Source organism: Gallinula chloropus (assembly GCF_964237585.1).
Source record: "Gallinula chloropus genome assembly, chromosome: Z".
In the NCBI taxonomy this organism is placed as follows: domain Eukaryota; kingdom Metazoa; phylum Chordata; class Aves; order Gruiformes; family Rallidae; genus Gallinula; species Gallinula chloropus.
In genome coordinates this window covers 986,968-1,002,364 of record NC_140089.1, presented here as the reverse complement: position 1 = coordinate 1,002,364, position 15,397 = coordinate 986,968, and the positions used below count along the sequence as shown (strand labels likewise).

Genomic DNA, 15,397 nt, shown 5'->3' with positions numbered 1-15,397 from the left:
TGTTGTTTTCAACATCCCTTGCCAAGTTCAGTTCCATCTGCGCCTTGGCTTTCCTGATCCCACCTCTGCAAGTCCCAACAGCATCCCTGTATTCTCTCCAGGCTACACACCCTTGCTTCCAGAGCTCGTATTTGCCTTTCTTTTCCCTCAGTGTGACCAGCAGGTCCTTGCTTAGCCATGCTGGCCTCCTGCCCCTCTTGCCCGCTTTCTTATTCAGGGGGATAGAGAGCCTTGGAGCTCTCAGAAAGGCATCCTTAAAGAGTAGCCAGCTGTCCTCAACGTCTCTGTCTCTAAGGACCACCTCCCAGGAGATCTTGGCCAACAAGTCCTTAAACAGCCTAAAGTTTGCTCTCTTAAAGTTCAGTGTCCTGGTCCCACTTCTGGCCAGGCCCACATTCCTTGAGACTACAAACTCAACCAGGGCACGGTCACTGCAGCCCAGGCTGTCTCCAACCTTCAGACCTTTACTGATCTCCCCCACACTGGTGAGCACCAGGTCCAGCCGTGCATCGCCTCTGGTGGGTCTATCCACTATGTGAACCAGAAAGTTACCATCTACACACTCCAGAGCCTCCTGGACCTCCTGCAGCTCGCCGGGTGGTTTTCCCAGCAGATACCCGGGTGGTTCAAGTCCCCATCAGGACGGGTGCCTGTGACCGGGGTGCCTCCTGCAGCTGAAGGGGGAAAGCCTCATCGGTAGTCTCTGCTTGGCCAGGTGGCCTGGAGTAGACCCCTGTCACCAGCTGCTCTTTATTAGCCCCGTCCCTAATCCTGACCCACAGGCTCTCACCCTGCTCCTGGCCACCTTCCAGAGAGGGTTTCTCTTAGTGAAGTTGGAAATTCCTTTGGGCCAGCTGAACAGCTGTAAAGAATTGCTGTGAGCTCGTTAAACTAGACATGTAACTTCAACTGCCTGCCTGCTGTTCTGTTGTGAGCTGGGTATCCACTGCCTTGGCCCTGGATGTGTTTCTCTGGAGTGGTGAGGAAGGATGAGCAGGAAAAGGAAAGCGCCCGAGGGAGAAGTCAGCTGCCCCGTGGGTAGGGAGTGTAAAGGAGCAGTGCATGCTAGTGGCCCTCAGAACCCCAGCTTCCTCTCTTGCTGAGCAGATTGATGGATTTGCTTTATTTACACACACACAGTTACACTACTGGAGGTTCAGGCTTGGAAACAGGGAGCAGGGAAGCGCTGTGTGAGGGAGCTTTTGCAGCAGGGTCCCTCCTCCTGTCCCAGGCCTCAGCTGCTGGGGGAACCGGCGCCTCCTTGGAAGGTGTGTAGGGAAGTCGTGCTCTCCAGGGTTACCTCCTGAGGATGGAGGACTTTCACCTCAGATCACACCTCCCTGCTCTGCTCCATGTGTGTGCAGTAGGTGACTCCACCTCACTGGACAAGGAATCCCTTTGGCTGGGCCGCAGGTGCTTTGTTCCCCCAGTGAAAAGCGTCTGCCAAGGCAGAGTGTGGTGTTACAGGAGGTGTGCCCCAGCCTGCTGCAGGGCAGGCAGCAAGGGGCTCAGCTGGCTTTGGGCCCCCTGTGATGGGCAGGGCTGGGGAGGGGAGTCCAGGCCGTGCAGCAGAGCTTTGCTGGGCAGCAGCTGGGGCCCCTGAGCCTGGGCAGTGCTGGCTCGGGAGTCACCCAGCTGAGAGCCAGAGCCCCTCACTGCCCTGGCTGTTCCTGGCATGCGGGGGCTGTTCTCTGGTTCTGGCAGTGACAAGCACAGGGAACTGGGTTAATTGTGTCTGGGCTGCCAGGTTTATTGGGGGCACTGAGTCAGTTCGTCTGCTACCTGGAAAGATCATCCCCAGGGCCTGTTCTTCCTCTGAAGAGGCAGAGCTGAAGCGTGAGGAAGCCCTGTCAGTTGTAAACCTTGTTCAGGATCTCAGGCGTGTCTCAGACCCAGTGTAACAACCTGAAATGCTGGAGGTTGTCTGAAACTGTGTGGGAATTTTATTTCCACCGTAACAGCCACTGGAGGAGAGACACTGTGGTATCAGCTGGTGCCTGGGTGATGTTGCACTTCATGTTCAGAGGAACCCTTCTTGCTTTTTACCTGTTATTGGTTAAGGAATATGCTGTGGAGGAAGGGTTTGTGTGTCTGTGTTGTCAGAGGTGGGAGCAAGCGGGGTCACACATCAGGTTAGTGGAAGCAAGAGGTGGAGAGTGCTGGAGGCCGTGAAAGATGCGGGGGTTTGGGGAAGCCCGAGGTGCTGCATTTCCTCACCTGCAGCTGTGCAGGAGCTGTTGAGAGGGCTCACGTTCTGCATGGCAGCAACAGGACTGCAGCAGGCAGAGCAGCAGGTTGCTGTGGGCTGAGGAGGGCTGGGCGTAGCCAGCACCTTACTGGTCTGAGGAGAGTTGAGCTGCTGGAGCGGCCGCTCGTGAGCCGCCCTGTCCTGGGGACCCTGCTTTGGCAGGGGGCTGGACCCCGTGGGCTCGGGGGTCCCTGTGAGCCTGTGATTGCACACATCATGGTGTCTCTGAGAGCTGCTGGGTCTCTGCTGAGGCCTGCAGGAGCAGCAGCATTTCCAAAGCAAGGCCCAGAGAGTGCTGCCGTGCTCAGGAATGAGCGGAGAGCTCAGGAGCTCCCAGGCCCTTTCCAGGCAGAGGGATGTTACAGCCCCTGCCCTGGAAGCGCTGACTTCCCAGGGTGATTTCCCCTGACGTTGTCCAGCAGGTCAGTTAGCAGGAGAGGGTAGACTGTTCCCTTCTGCTGCATTGGGGTGGGCCAGAGGAATCACACACGGGGGTCTTCTCTAGGCTGAAGGTGTAATTTCAGGTCTTAGTAACTCCACATCTCTTCTTTCTACTGACAGCACGGCGACAAGAAGGCAAGTGGAACCTCTTCCCCGTCGGGAGAGAAGAAAGCAGAAGGGGCAGAGGTAAATTGGCCTGTTTGAACATAGAAAGGGGAAAACTTGGTCACTTATTTCCCCCTAGAGAGACTCTTGTCTTTGGATGGCAGAGTGGTGCTTTTCAGAGAGCTGACTGGTGACCACAGTCACTCCTTACTCACTGCAGGTGTGTGCTGTTTTGCCTTGTGCTGCTGAGCAGCCCCTTGAGCATACTGCTTTTATTTTCCATCCTGATTCTGCATTTCCCAGAGTCACTGGGCTGGAGATGCCCTTTAAGCTCCTGGAGTCCACCCGTCCCTGTCCTGTGCTAAACCAGCTCCCTCCATGTCCTTGTGGCAGTGAGGGGCCCAGCACTGGCCCCAGCTCCCTCAGCCTCCCCAGTGCCCAGCCCAGGGGCACAGTCCCCTCCCCAGGCCTTTGCTCTGTCCATCCTTTCACAAGCTCTTTATGGTAAGGACCCCAGGGGATGTGTCTGTGCAGATGCACTTTGGGATGCATCTGGTGGGGGGGCTGTTTGACTGTGCAGAAGTGCAGCTGAAGGGAGTGCACTGGAACTGCTTCCACCTTGTCTGCATCCTGGCTTTCTTCCAAAGACAGAAATCCCCCCTTAGCTGCAGATGTGGCACATCTGGGCCGCCTCCTGACACGCTTCCAGTGTATGGTCAGTGCTGTATTGTAGAACAAACACTTGCTCCTGAAGGTACTGCCTCCTCCAGAGGGGTGTTTCAGTGCAGGAGTCCCTGCTAGGGTGTGACATGCCGCCCACACAGGCACCTTCACAGCCTGAGCAGGGGGGCTGCTGCTCATCCCCAGGCGCCGTGTGGGTGGTGGGCAGCCTTAGGGGGAGTGAAATTAAAGCTTATTGTGAGCAGGAACTTGGGTTAATCAGTTAAACAGAGTCAGGAAAAAGCTGTTCCTGCAAACATGTCTCTGTCCCAGGGGCAGCGGAACAGCCCTAGAGACACAGGCAGGAGGGGCAGAAGAGAAAGAAGGGAGTAAACTCTTCCCTGGCCTGTAGAAAGCCTGTCTGAGACAGGCTGCAGGGCCACTGAAGCCACCATCAGCTCAGTGTGCTCTCCTGAATACTGACCACAGCATCCTAAGCAGAGCAATAAATCCCAGTCCCAGGGTCATCTTGTAGCAGGAACTGATTTGGTGTCCACCCTGGAACACGTCTGTAGAGGCAGAAAGCGTTGGGCACGTGGTGCTCCCAGCTTCACCTGGCTGTACAGGTGTTAAAATCAGGATGTTACCAGCTCCCCCCAGGCAAGGCAGCTCTGGCACCTCTTCCCAAGAGATCCCACCTTCTCCCCCTCCACGGAAGGGGGTATCTTTATCCCTGGGACACCCTCAGACCCAGAGTCACCGTGCAGCTGCACCCACAGCCCGGGAACAGCAGAGCCCGTGGGTCACCCAGCACAGCTTGGCTGGGAACTGGATTAGAGAGATCAGGAGCCTGGGCAGAATCCTGTGTGCAGGAGGAGGAGAGCCCTGGCACACAGGTACTTCCAGCCTGGCCTTCCTTACCTGCAGTGGCTGCAGCAGCAGAAGCCCCACTGCTCTGAGGGTGCAGCAGTGATCCCCCCGTGTTTAATAAAGGGAGATCAAATCAATACCCCTTGGATATGCAGGCTTGCCCAGGAGGACATGCATCAGGTGTTCATGTTGGACTGTGCCATTCACAGGCTCATGATGACACTGCACAGAGAATGCAGGTGGGACAGGGGCTTGAAGGTAAGCCCAGAATCCCATGGGGAAAGAACGTGCAGCAGGGAGGCAGGGAAGCAAGACCTGGACTCCTCAGAACCCCTCACTGTGTTCCTCCTCTGAGGACACCAGGTGTAGGGGGACAAAAGCCCAGGCAAACAATACCAGCTGAAATCAGTAATTTGGCACCAAAGGAGAAAGAAACCTCACAAGTGCTCCTGTCAGAGTTGCTCCTGCCCCTCCCCAACAGCCCTTTGCCAGGTGTAAGGTCTTTATTCAGCACCCTCCTGTGCTGTACACAGGGCTGTACAGCATGACTGCAGCAGGGTGTGTTGGGGGGGTCTTGCACACCACGTCTGGTGAAACAGCCTAAGCTGGGGCTTCAGATCCCCTGAGCACACTCCCTGCCCTCCTTTCAGAGCCACATTACACACCCAGACACCAGCAGTGCCCAGGGTAGACTCCCAGGCTGACCCAGAAGCTCTCCTGGGTCTCTCCACCCGCAGCAGGACCCAGGGAACACTGTGTTCCCCATCGGGTGCTGCCAGTAACACAGAGACCCAGGAAGCCCTTGGAGCCAGAGCAGCAGAGGCGCCAGGGCAGAGGCACGAACACGATACGAAGGTGATTAAGGGTCTGGAGCATCTCCCCTCTGAGGAAAGGCTGAGGGAGCTGGGGCTGTTCAGCCTTGAGAAGAGAAGACTAAGGGGGGACGTAATCAGTGTTTATAATTACCCGATGCAGGGGAAATCAGCCAGCCCCTTTTCAGTGTCTGTGGGGACAGGACAAGGGGCAGTGGCTGCAAGTTGGAGCATGGGAAGAACTTTTCCCCAGTGAGGGTGAGGGAGCCCTGGGACAGGCTGCCCAGGGGGGTTGGAGTCTCCATCTCTGGAGAGATCCCAGCCCCGCCTGTAGGCCTTTGTCACTGATATGAGCTGGGGAGCTGCTTTGGCAGGGGGGTTGGACCCGATGAGCTCTCGAGGTCCCTTCCAACCCCTACAATTGTGTGATTCTGTGACACACAGAATGGGAGCCTGAGGTTCACAGCCATCCCAGAGATCACACCTCTGGGGCTGCAGGAAGGCAGGACCATGCAGGACATGGCAAGACAAGGTTTGCTGTGCCGAGCCTGGCCACAGCTTTCCACGTCCCATTTCTCTGCCCTAACGGTAAACAAGGGCAGGTGTGAAGGAAAACAAAGCCAGGGATGCAGAAATAGTTCAAGTCCATGTTGATACTCCTTCCAGACACTCCCACAAATTCCAAGCAGCTGGGACCCAGGGACTTCTTATCTCACTGTGTCTGCCGTTTCTCTTCCCTTGTTTTTTTCCCAACCCCCCTTAAAATCATCTCCCTTTTAGCACCCAGAGGCTGCAAGAATATTTGAAACTGGAGAAGCCCTGACTTTGCCCTTCCCTTTGCATCTTTACTTCCCTGCTGGGAGTGTGATGTGGCCACCTCTGTTGTCACTCAGTTACCCCTGTGCAGCACTGGGTCACACCCCCTATTTTCCCTGACACCCTCCAGTGAAGTATCTGGGGTTCCTGCTGCTTTAGCTGTTAGTACACCAGAGTTGCTCTGCCCCAGGAACGGGCTCAGGCTTACCTGTGCTCCATAAACCAGGCCAAGAGAACTCAGCCTGCTCTGGGAGGAGCCAGGCTGTCTGAACTGAGCCAGCTTGAACTAGAGGTACATAGGAGAGCTTGTTTTTTCAGATGACTTGCCTTGCATGAAGCATTGCAATGGACATTTGTTTCAATTCCTGGATTTTTACAGTTGCACTTGGCTTTTCTCCATCAGGGTTTGACATGTGTTATGTCTCTTTTTCTGTGTAGAAGCCACCAGTAAGTGCTCATGTCAGCAACCCCCCCAAAACACAGACAAATGGAACCCCTTCTGCTGCTAAGGTAATGTGTGTGCTGAAGGAAAACCACCTCTTCTCAATGAAGGGCTTGTCCTGGAATCACAGGGGAGTCTCTCCAGGGAAGGAGACTCCACTCCCCCTGGGCAGCCTGTCCCAGGGCTCCCTCACCAGCAAGAAGTTCTTCCCCAGACTGGGGGGGAACTCCCTGGGCTCCAGCTTGAGCCCATCGCCCCTTGTCCTGTCCCCACAGACACTGGGAAGGGGCTGCCCATTCCCCTCTGCATCCCATGATGCAGTCTGAGCTGTTCCTTGTCCTTCCCGCCAGCGAGGCCGTCCTGGGGTCCCTGGGGGCCGTGGAGCTGATGTTGTGCTCAGAGGGTGGTTGTGGGAACGCTGCAGCCCCAGTGTCTGCCCCAGAGATGCTGGGGCTGGGAACCAGGGAGAGCAGAGAAGCTGTGACAGCCCAGAGGGGCCACCCTGAGCTCCATCCCCCCACTGGGACACAGCGCTCCGCTCCCTTCCCCATCCCGGCACTGGCTGCCCTCGTGATGCCGTCTGGGGGTGAGGAGGAGGAGGAGGAGATGGGCTTGGGGAGAAAGGGGGACCCTGGCTTTAGCCCTGGTAAAGCTCTGGCACGCTCAGGGGCAGCCCAGTAAAGCTCCTGTACTCTGCCACTTGGCTTGATAAAGGAACAAAAGTGCCCTGGGGGGTGGTTGGTGTTGCTTCTTTTACAGCTGTGTCCAGATGTGAGGCAGCAAGTGAATGTGGGCAGTAAAGTACATGCAGTGTGCAGAGAGACACGCCTGCTGTGTGAGCTGAAGGGGCTGGATGCAGGGAGGCACCTGGGTTTGGGCCCTCTGTGATGGGCAGGGCTGGGGAGGGGAGTCCAGGCCGTGCAGCAGAGCTTTGCTGGGCAGCAGCTGGGGCCCCTGAGCCTGGGCAGTGCTGGCTCGGGAGTCACCCAGCTGAGAGCCAGAGCCCCTCACTGCCCTGGCTGTTCCTGGCATGCGGGGGCTGTTCTCTGGTTCTGGCAGTGACAAGCACAGGGAACTGGGTTAATTGTGTCTGGGCTGCCAGGTTTATTGGGGGCACTGAGTCAGTTCGTCTGCTACCTGGAAAGATCATCCCCAGGGCCTGTTCTTCCTCTGAAGAGGCAGAGCTGAAGCGTGAGGAAGCCCTGTCAGTTGTGAACCTTGTTCAGGATCTCAGGCATGTCTCAGACCCAGTGTAACCACCTGAAATGCTGGAGGTTGTCTGAAACTGTCTGGGAATTTTATTTCCCAGCTGGAAAAGAGACACTGTGGGGATTTTCCTGTAGTCTTATTTCTTCCTTCAGCTGTAGAATTTTCCCACCCTGAAGGGAATAGCTGGGTGTAGAATAATCCAGAATCATCTCCCTTTACCTAAGGAAACAAGCCCGACGTAACAGAGCTTCACTCTCAGGTGTCCCCGTTGCTCTGGGAGCTGCCGGGAGCTGAGATACCAGCTGGTGCCTGGGTGATGTTGCACTTCATGTTCAGAGGAACCCTTCTTGCTTTTTACCTGTTATTGGTTAAGAAATATGCTGTGGAGGAAGGTTTTGAGTGTGTCTCTGTTGTCAGAGGTGGGAGCAAGCGGGGTCACACATCAGGTTAGTGGAAGCAAGAGGTGGAGAGTGCTGGAGGCCATGAAAGATGCCAGAGGAATCACACTCTGGGGTCTTCTCTAGGCTGAAGGTGTAATTTCAGGTCTTAGTAACTCCACATCTCTTCTTTCTTCTGACAGCACGGCGACAAGAAGGCAAGTGGAGCATCTTCCCCGTCGGGAGAGAAGAAAGCAGAAGGGGCAGAGGTAAATTGGCCTGTCTGAACATAGAAAGGGGAAAACTTGGTCACTTATTTCCCCCTAGAGAGACTCTTGTCTTTGGATGGCAGAGTGGTGCTTTTCAGAGAGCTGACTGGTGACCACAGTCACTCCTTACACACTGCAGGTGTGTGCTGTTTTGCCTTGTGCTGCTGAGCAGCCCCCTGAGCATACTGCTTTTATTTTCCATCCTGATTCTGCATTTCCCAGAGTCACTGGGCTGGAGAAGCCCTTTAAGCTCCTGGACTCCACCTGTCCCTGTCCTGGGCTAAACCAGATCCCTGAGCACCTCATCTCCCCCCTGTTAAACACCCCCAGGGCTGGGGACTCAGCCCCTCCCTGGGCAGCCTGGGCCAGGCCCTGACAGCTCTGCCAGGGAAGAACTTTTCCCTCCCAGCTGAGCTGACCCTGCCCTGGGGCAGCTTGAGCCCATTGCCCCTTGTCCCATCTCCTGTGCCCTGGCTGCAGAGCCCATCGCCCACCTCTCTGCACCCTCCTGGCAGGGCAGGGCAGGGGAGGTGGGGAGAAGGTCTCCCCTCAGCCTCCTCTTCTCCAGGCTCAACACCCCCAGCTCCCTCAGCCGCTCCTCAGAGGATTTGCCCTCCAGCCCCTTCCCCAGCCTGGTTGCCCTTCTCTGCACTCGCTCCAGGCCCTCCATGTCCTTCTGGCAGTGAGGGGCCCAGCACTGGCCCCAGCTCCCTCAGCCTCCCCAGTGCCCAGCCCAGGGGCACAGTCCCCTCCCCAGGCCTTTGCTCTGTCCATCCTTTCACAAGCTCTTTATGGTAACGACCCCAGGGGATGTGTCTGTGCAGATGCACTTTGGGGGGGCTGTTTGACTGTGCAGAAGTGCAGCTGAAGGGAGTGCACTGGAACTGCTTCCACCTTGTCTGAATCCTGGGCTGCAGGCAGGAGCAGTGCTCCCCAGGCAGTGACCCCAGCAGGCTCAGAGAGAGAAGGATTCCCAGAACCAGCTGTTGCTGCTGGCCCACATCAGCTGTCTGTCCCTGAGAGCAGGAAGCCAGGAATAGGTGTGCCCAACACTTTGTTCCAGCAGAAGGTGCTTGGAAGAGAACTTTGTCTACGCTGTGCTGTGTTGAACTGCTGTGCGGCTTTTATCACCCTCCTCTCAGGTAGATGATTAGGGCAATCACCTTTCTTTCCTGTCCCAGCACCAGGAAAGGCTTGTCTGGGCTGGGCACATGTTCCTCCTCTGCACAGCTCAGGTTTCTTCTCAGACAGCTTTGTTCTTCTCCACTCTCTTAGCTGAATGCCACAGTGTTTGGCTGCGTGTTGCTGCTGCTGGGACAGGAGCGCTGACTTCTCTGTGGGCAGGGCAGTAGCTCCACTGTGGTTCACCTCTACCTCTGCAGCAGCCTGACCCTCTTAAGCAGTGAAACAGTAACTGAGAATCTTTGTGCAGCCTTGCAGGAACCTGCAATGTTGCATTTCTGCCTCCCAGTCGCAGGTTACTCCTGAAGCCTTCAAGGTTTCAGGCAGGATTTTAACCTGTCCGTAGGCAGCTGTGCAGAGCCTTATCTGGAATGTCACGTCACCTCTTCTGGAAACTACTTGCTGATGCATTGTAAAAGTGACAAGGAAACACACAGGGCTTTGGGGAGTTCCTATTCACATCCAAGGGAAGATGGTAAAAGGCTGTGTGTGCCTGGTTCAGCTAAACCCAGCAACCAGTGACTCTGTCTCTCAGGTTCTTTGGGTCTGTCTTCCTGCAGGAGTGAGAGGAGAGTAAAGCTTTGGAATGTAAAGGCAGGAAAGGTCTGACGCAGGTTTGAGCAGGAGATACTGAGGTTTGAGCAGGAGATACTGAGGTTTGAGTAGGGAAGATCATGCAGAGGGTCCTCTTGGGAGCTGTCCTGCAGCACAGGCCTGAGGGCCAGGGGCTCAGGCCCAGTCAACGGGGTTTACAAAAGGCAGATCCTGTCAACCTGACCTGATCCCCTCCTGTGACAAGGTGACCCGCTGACTGGGCGAGGGGAAGGCTGTGGATGTGTCTGCCTGGCCTTCAGGAAAGCCTTTGGCACTGTTTCTGCCAGCATTCTGACTGGGAAACTGGCTGCCACTGGGCTGGACAGGGGCAGCCTCAGCGGGGTTGGGAAGAGGGAAGGGCAAGGTGCTGCAGCACAGAGCTGGAACTGCCTGACTTCAAGTCTTCCAGGTGCTTGGGAGGTAAGGAAAGCAGGTCACAAGGTGGCAGTGTAGCTGTGCAGCTGTGAGAGGAGCTGCATCCTCAGGGCTCGGGGACAAGCCAGGATCTCCCTGACAGCAGTGAGCCTTTCCCCCCAGTCGTGGAGCCAGCTTCCCTTCATGCCTGCTGTCTGCAGCCTGTGTGCAGCTTGTGTCTGCTCCTCACTTAAACCTGAGGCTCCTGCAGCCTGTGGTGCTCCTGCAGTGGAGCAGCTGACACCAGTCACACCGGTGGAGCTGGCTGACTGGAGGGGACGGACAGCAGGGGGGTTTGGCAGCGGCTCCCGCTGTTCCCTTGGTGTCTGGCTGGCTGGAGAGGAAGGGTGCACAGAGTCCTGGGCCAGGCCAGTTGGGTTGTGAAAGGGAAACCCAAGGGGCGGCCTGAAGGCTGTGTGCCCCTGTTCCTGCCACCCTGGGCCTTGCCAGCAGCCTCTGGCAGTCACTGGGAATCCCTTTGGTGTCAGGAATGCTCCGTACCCCTGCGTGCAGTGCAGGAGAGAGGCACAGGGCAGGGCTTCTGGGGGCGCCTGGGCTGTGATATCCTGCTGCACAGGGCCGTGCTGCTCTTGCCAAGGCTGATCTCTGCCTGGTGCCTAAGGGATTTCAGCCAGGGCAAGATGCAGCATAGTGGTTTACCTCATTCCAGCAGTGCTGCTGGAGCTTGAGGTGTAGCCAGACTGGGGGATGGACTGGGGTGGGAATCACAGAATCACAGGGGTCAGAAGGGCCCCCCAGAGCCCATGGGGTGCCACCCCTGCCCAAGCAGGGTCCCTAGGACAGGTCAGGGCTGGAATCTCTCCAGAGAAGGAGACTCCACACCCCCTGGGCAGCCTGTCCCAGGGCTCCCTCACCCTCACTGGCAAGAAGTTATTCTCCAGACTGGGGGGGAACTCTCTGTGCTCCAACTTGAGCCCATCGCCCCTTGTCCTGTCCCCACAGACACTGAGCAGAGGCTGCCCATGGCCCCTGTGTCCCATACTGATGAACATTAATAATGGAGTGAAATTAAAGCTTATTGTGAGCAGGAACTTGGGTTAATCACTTAAACAGAGTCAGGAAAAAGCTGTTCCTGCAAACATGTCTCTGTCCCAGGGGCAGCGGAACAGCCCTAGAGACACAGGCAGGAGGGGCAGAAGAGAAAGAAGGGAGTAAACTCTTCCCTGGCCTGTAGAAAGCCTGTCTGAGACAGGCTGCAGGGCCACTGAAGCCACCATCAGCTCAGTGTGCTCTCCTGAATACTGACCACAGCATCCTAAGCAGAGCAATAAATCCCAGTCCCAGGGTCATCTTGTAGCAGGAACTGATTTGGTGTCCACCCTGGAACACGTCTGTAGAGGCAGAAAGCGTTGGGCACGTGGTGCTCCCAGCTTCACCTGGCTGTACAGTTGTTAAAATCAGGATGTTACCAGCTCCCCCAGGCAAGGCAGCTCTGGCACCTCTTCCCAAGAGATCCCACCTTCTCCCCCTCCACTTCCAGCCTGCCCTTCCTTACCTGCAGTGGCTGCAGCAGCAGAAGCCCCACTGCTCTGAGGGTGCAGCAGTGATCCCCCCGTGTTTAATAAAGGGAGATCAAATCAATACCCCTTGGATATGCAGGCTTGCCCAGGAGGACATGCATCAGGTGTTCATGTTGGACTGTGCCATTCACAGGCTCATGATGACACTGCACAGAGAATGCAGGTGGGACAGGGGCTTGAAGGTAAGCCCAGAATCCCATGGGGAAAGAACGTGCAGTCAGTGTCCAGGACGTGCTGCTGAGAGCCAGCAGCAGCGTTTCAGCTTCCACCCTCCAGCTCTCGCTCCAGAGCTGCTGGAGCAGCATCCCCTCTGCCTCTGCCTGTGGTGGGAAGGGCCTCACACCAGAGCAGCTCCCAGCCAGTACCAGAACGTGGCTGAAATGATGCTGTTTTCCAGCTCCTTTCTGCATGCTGGCCAGAGAAGAACCAAAACACAGCAGGGAGGCAGGGAAGCAAGACCTGGATGCCTCAGAACCCCTCACTGTGTTCCTCCTCTGAGGACACCAGGTGTAGGGGGACAAAAGCCCAGGCAAACAACACCAGCTGAAATCAGTAATTTGGCACCAAAGGAGAAAGAAACCTCACAAGTGCTCCTGTCAGAGTTGCTCCTGCCCCTTGGAGCCAGAGCAGCAGAGGCGCCAGGGCAGAGGCACGAACACGATACGAAGGTGATGAAGGGCCTGGAGCATCTCCCCTCTGAGGAAAGGCTGGGTGAGCTGGGGCTGTTCAGCCTTGAGAAGACTAAGGGGGGACGTAATCAGTGTTTATAATTACCCGATGCAGGGGAAATCAGCCAGCCCCTTTTCAGTGTCTGTGGGGACAGGACAAGGGGCAGTGGCTGCAAGTTGGAGCATGAGAAGAACTTTTCCCCAGTGAGGGTGAGGGAGCCCTGGGACAGGCTGCCCAGGGGGGTTGGAGTCTCCATCTCTGGAGAGATCCCAGCCCCACCTGTAGGCCTTTGTCACTGATATGAGCTGGGGAGCTGCTTTGGCAGGGGGGTTGGACCCGATGAGCTCTCCAGGTCCCTTCCAACCCCTACAATTGTGTGATTCTGTGACACACAGAACGGGAGCCTGAGGTTCACAGCCATCCCAGAGATCACACCTCTGGGGCTGCAGGAAGGCAGGACCATGCAGGACATGGCAAGACAAGGTTTGCTGTGCCGAGCCTGGCCACAGCTTTCCACGTCCCATTTCTCTGCCCTAACAGTAGCCAGTGGCAGATGAAAAGGAAAACAAAGCCAGGGATGCAGAAATAGTTCAAGTCCATGTTGATACTCCTTCCAGACACTCCCACAAATTCCAACCACCTGGGGCCCAGGGACTTCTTATCTCACTGTGTCTGCCGTTTCTCTTCCCTTGTTTTTTTCCCAACCCCCCTTAAAATCATCTCCCTTTTAGCACCCAGAGGCTGCAAGAATATTTGAAACTGGAGAAGCCCTGACTTTGCCCTTCCCTTTGCATCTTTACTTCCCTGCTGGGAGAGTGATGTGGCCACCTCTGTTGTCACTCAGTTACCCCTGTGCAGCACTGGGCTGGGCACTGGGGAGGCCGCAGCTGGAGTGCTGGGCCCAGTGCTGGGCCCCTCACTGCCAGAAGGACATGGAGGGCCTGGAGCGAGTGCAGAGAAGGGCAACCAGGCTGGGGAAGGGGCTGGAGGGCAAATCCTCTGAGGAGCGGCTGAGGGAGCTGGGACTGTTCAGCCTGGAGAAGAGGAGGCTCAGGGGAGACCTTCCAGCTCTCTATAACTTCCTGAAGGGAGGTTGTAGTGAGCTGGGGGTCGGCCTCTTCTCCCGTGTAGACAGCGACAGAACTAGAGGGAATGGTTTCAAGCTGCGGCAGGGGAGGTTCAGGCTGGACATTAGGAAGCACTACTGCTCTGAAAGGGCAGTCAGGCACTGGAATGCACTGCCCAGGGAGGTGGTGGAGTCACCGACCCTGGGGGTGTTCAAGGAGAGACTGGATGTTGTATTGAGGGACATGGTTTAGTGGGAGCTGGTAGAAATAGGTGAATGGTTGGACTGGATGATCTTTTAGGTCTTTTCCAACCTTGATAATTCTGTGATTCTGTGATTAGTAGCTACTGGGACAATGAGAAGTGGATCACAGTCCGTGTGCCTGACCAAGGGTGGGAGTCGCTCTGTCAGGTCCCCAGCTGAGGCTCCCTTAAGGCACCAGACTGCCCCGTGTAGAGGCTCCGGCCTACAGGTCGGGCCCGCAGTTCCCTCCAGAAGGGAATCCCCTGAGACAGTGACCCGTCTCTTTGTCTGAACAGAGGCTGTTTGGATGTGGGGAGGCTCTTCAGAGGGACCTGAACAGCCTGGGCCCATGGGCTGAGACCCAGAGGATGAGGTTTAACAAGGCCAAGGGCAGAGTCCTGCCCATGGGACAGAACAAGCCCAGGCAACGCTACGGACTTGGGGGAGACTGTCTGGAGAGCTGTCAGGCAGAGAAGGCCCTGGGGGTGTTGGGTGACTGTGACTGAACATGAGCCAGCAGTGTGGCCAGGTAGCCAAGAAGGCCAAGGGCATCCTGGCTTGTGCCAGGCCCAGCGTGGCCAGCAGGTCTGGGGAGGGGATTGTGCCCCTGGGCTGGGCACTGGGGAGGCCGCAGCTGGAGTGCTGGGCCCAGTGCTGGGCCCCTCACTGCCAGAAGGACATGGAGGGCCTGGAGCGAGTGCAGAGAAGGGCAACCAGGCTGGGGAAGGGGCTGGAGGGCAAATCCTCTGAGGAGCGGCTGAGGGAGCTGGGGGTGCTGAGCCTGGAGAAGAGGAGGCTGAGGGGAGACCTTCTCCCCACCTCCCCTGCCCTGCCAGGAGGGTGCAGAGAGGTGGGCGATGGTCTCTGCAGCCAGGGGACAGGAGATGGGACAAGGGGCAGTGGGCTCAAGCTGCCCCAGGGCAGGGTCAGCTCAGCTGGGAGGGAAAAGTTCTTCCCTGGCAGAGCTGTCAGGGCCTGGCCCAGGCTGCCCAGGGAGGGGCTGAGTCCCCAGCCCTGGGGGTGTTTAACAGGGGGCAGATGAGGTGCTCAGGGATCTGGTTTAGCCCAGGACAGGGACAGGTGGACTCCAGGAGCTTAAAGGGCTTTTCCAACCTGGTGATTCTGTGATAAGGGAGGGGGAGAGCTGCCCAGAGACTGAGACCTGGGCAATTAGTGAAGGCAAGAGGCAGCCACAAACCTGGTGAGCTGCTGCAGGGAACTGCCCCAGGCCGGGGCTGTGCAGCTGCTGAGGCTGGAGGCTCAGGGGCTGCAGCAGGACTTGGTGGCACTGGGTAATAATGACACTGTGTTGGTCAAAAACTGGAGCCTCAAAAGGGCTGTCAATGTTTTCTGTGGGTTGCAAGAAGATTTATGACTGGAAAAGCCCTGACTTTGCCCTTCCCTTTGCATCTTTACTTCCCTGCTGGGAGTGTGATGTG

At 56.8% G+C, this 15,397-nt stretch overlaps 1 protein-coding gene across 1 annotated transcript in view; it reads left to right on the top strand.

Annotated features, from left to right (window-relative positions):
• CAST (calpastatin) overlaps positions 1–15,397 on the top strand; it is a 109,683-nt gene that overhangs the window by 14,664 nt on the left and 79,622 nt on the right. Inside the window, exons 4-6 of the mRNA XM_084278940.1 lie at positions 2,810–2,875; positions 6,391–6,462; positions 8,184–8,249. The gene's annotated coding sequence lies outside the window, so the exon portion shown is untranslated. The remainder of the gene's footprint in view (positions 1–2,809; positions 2,876–6,390; positions 6,463–8,183; positions 8,250–15,397) is intronic.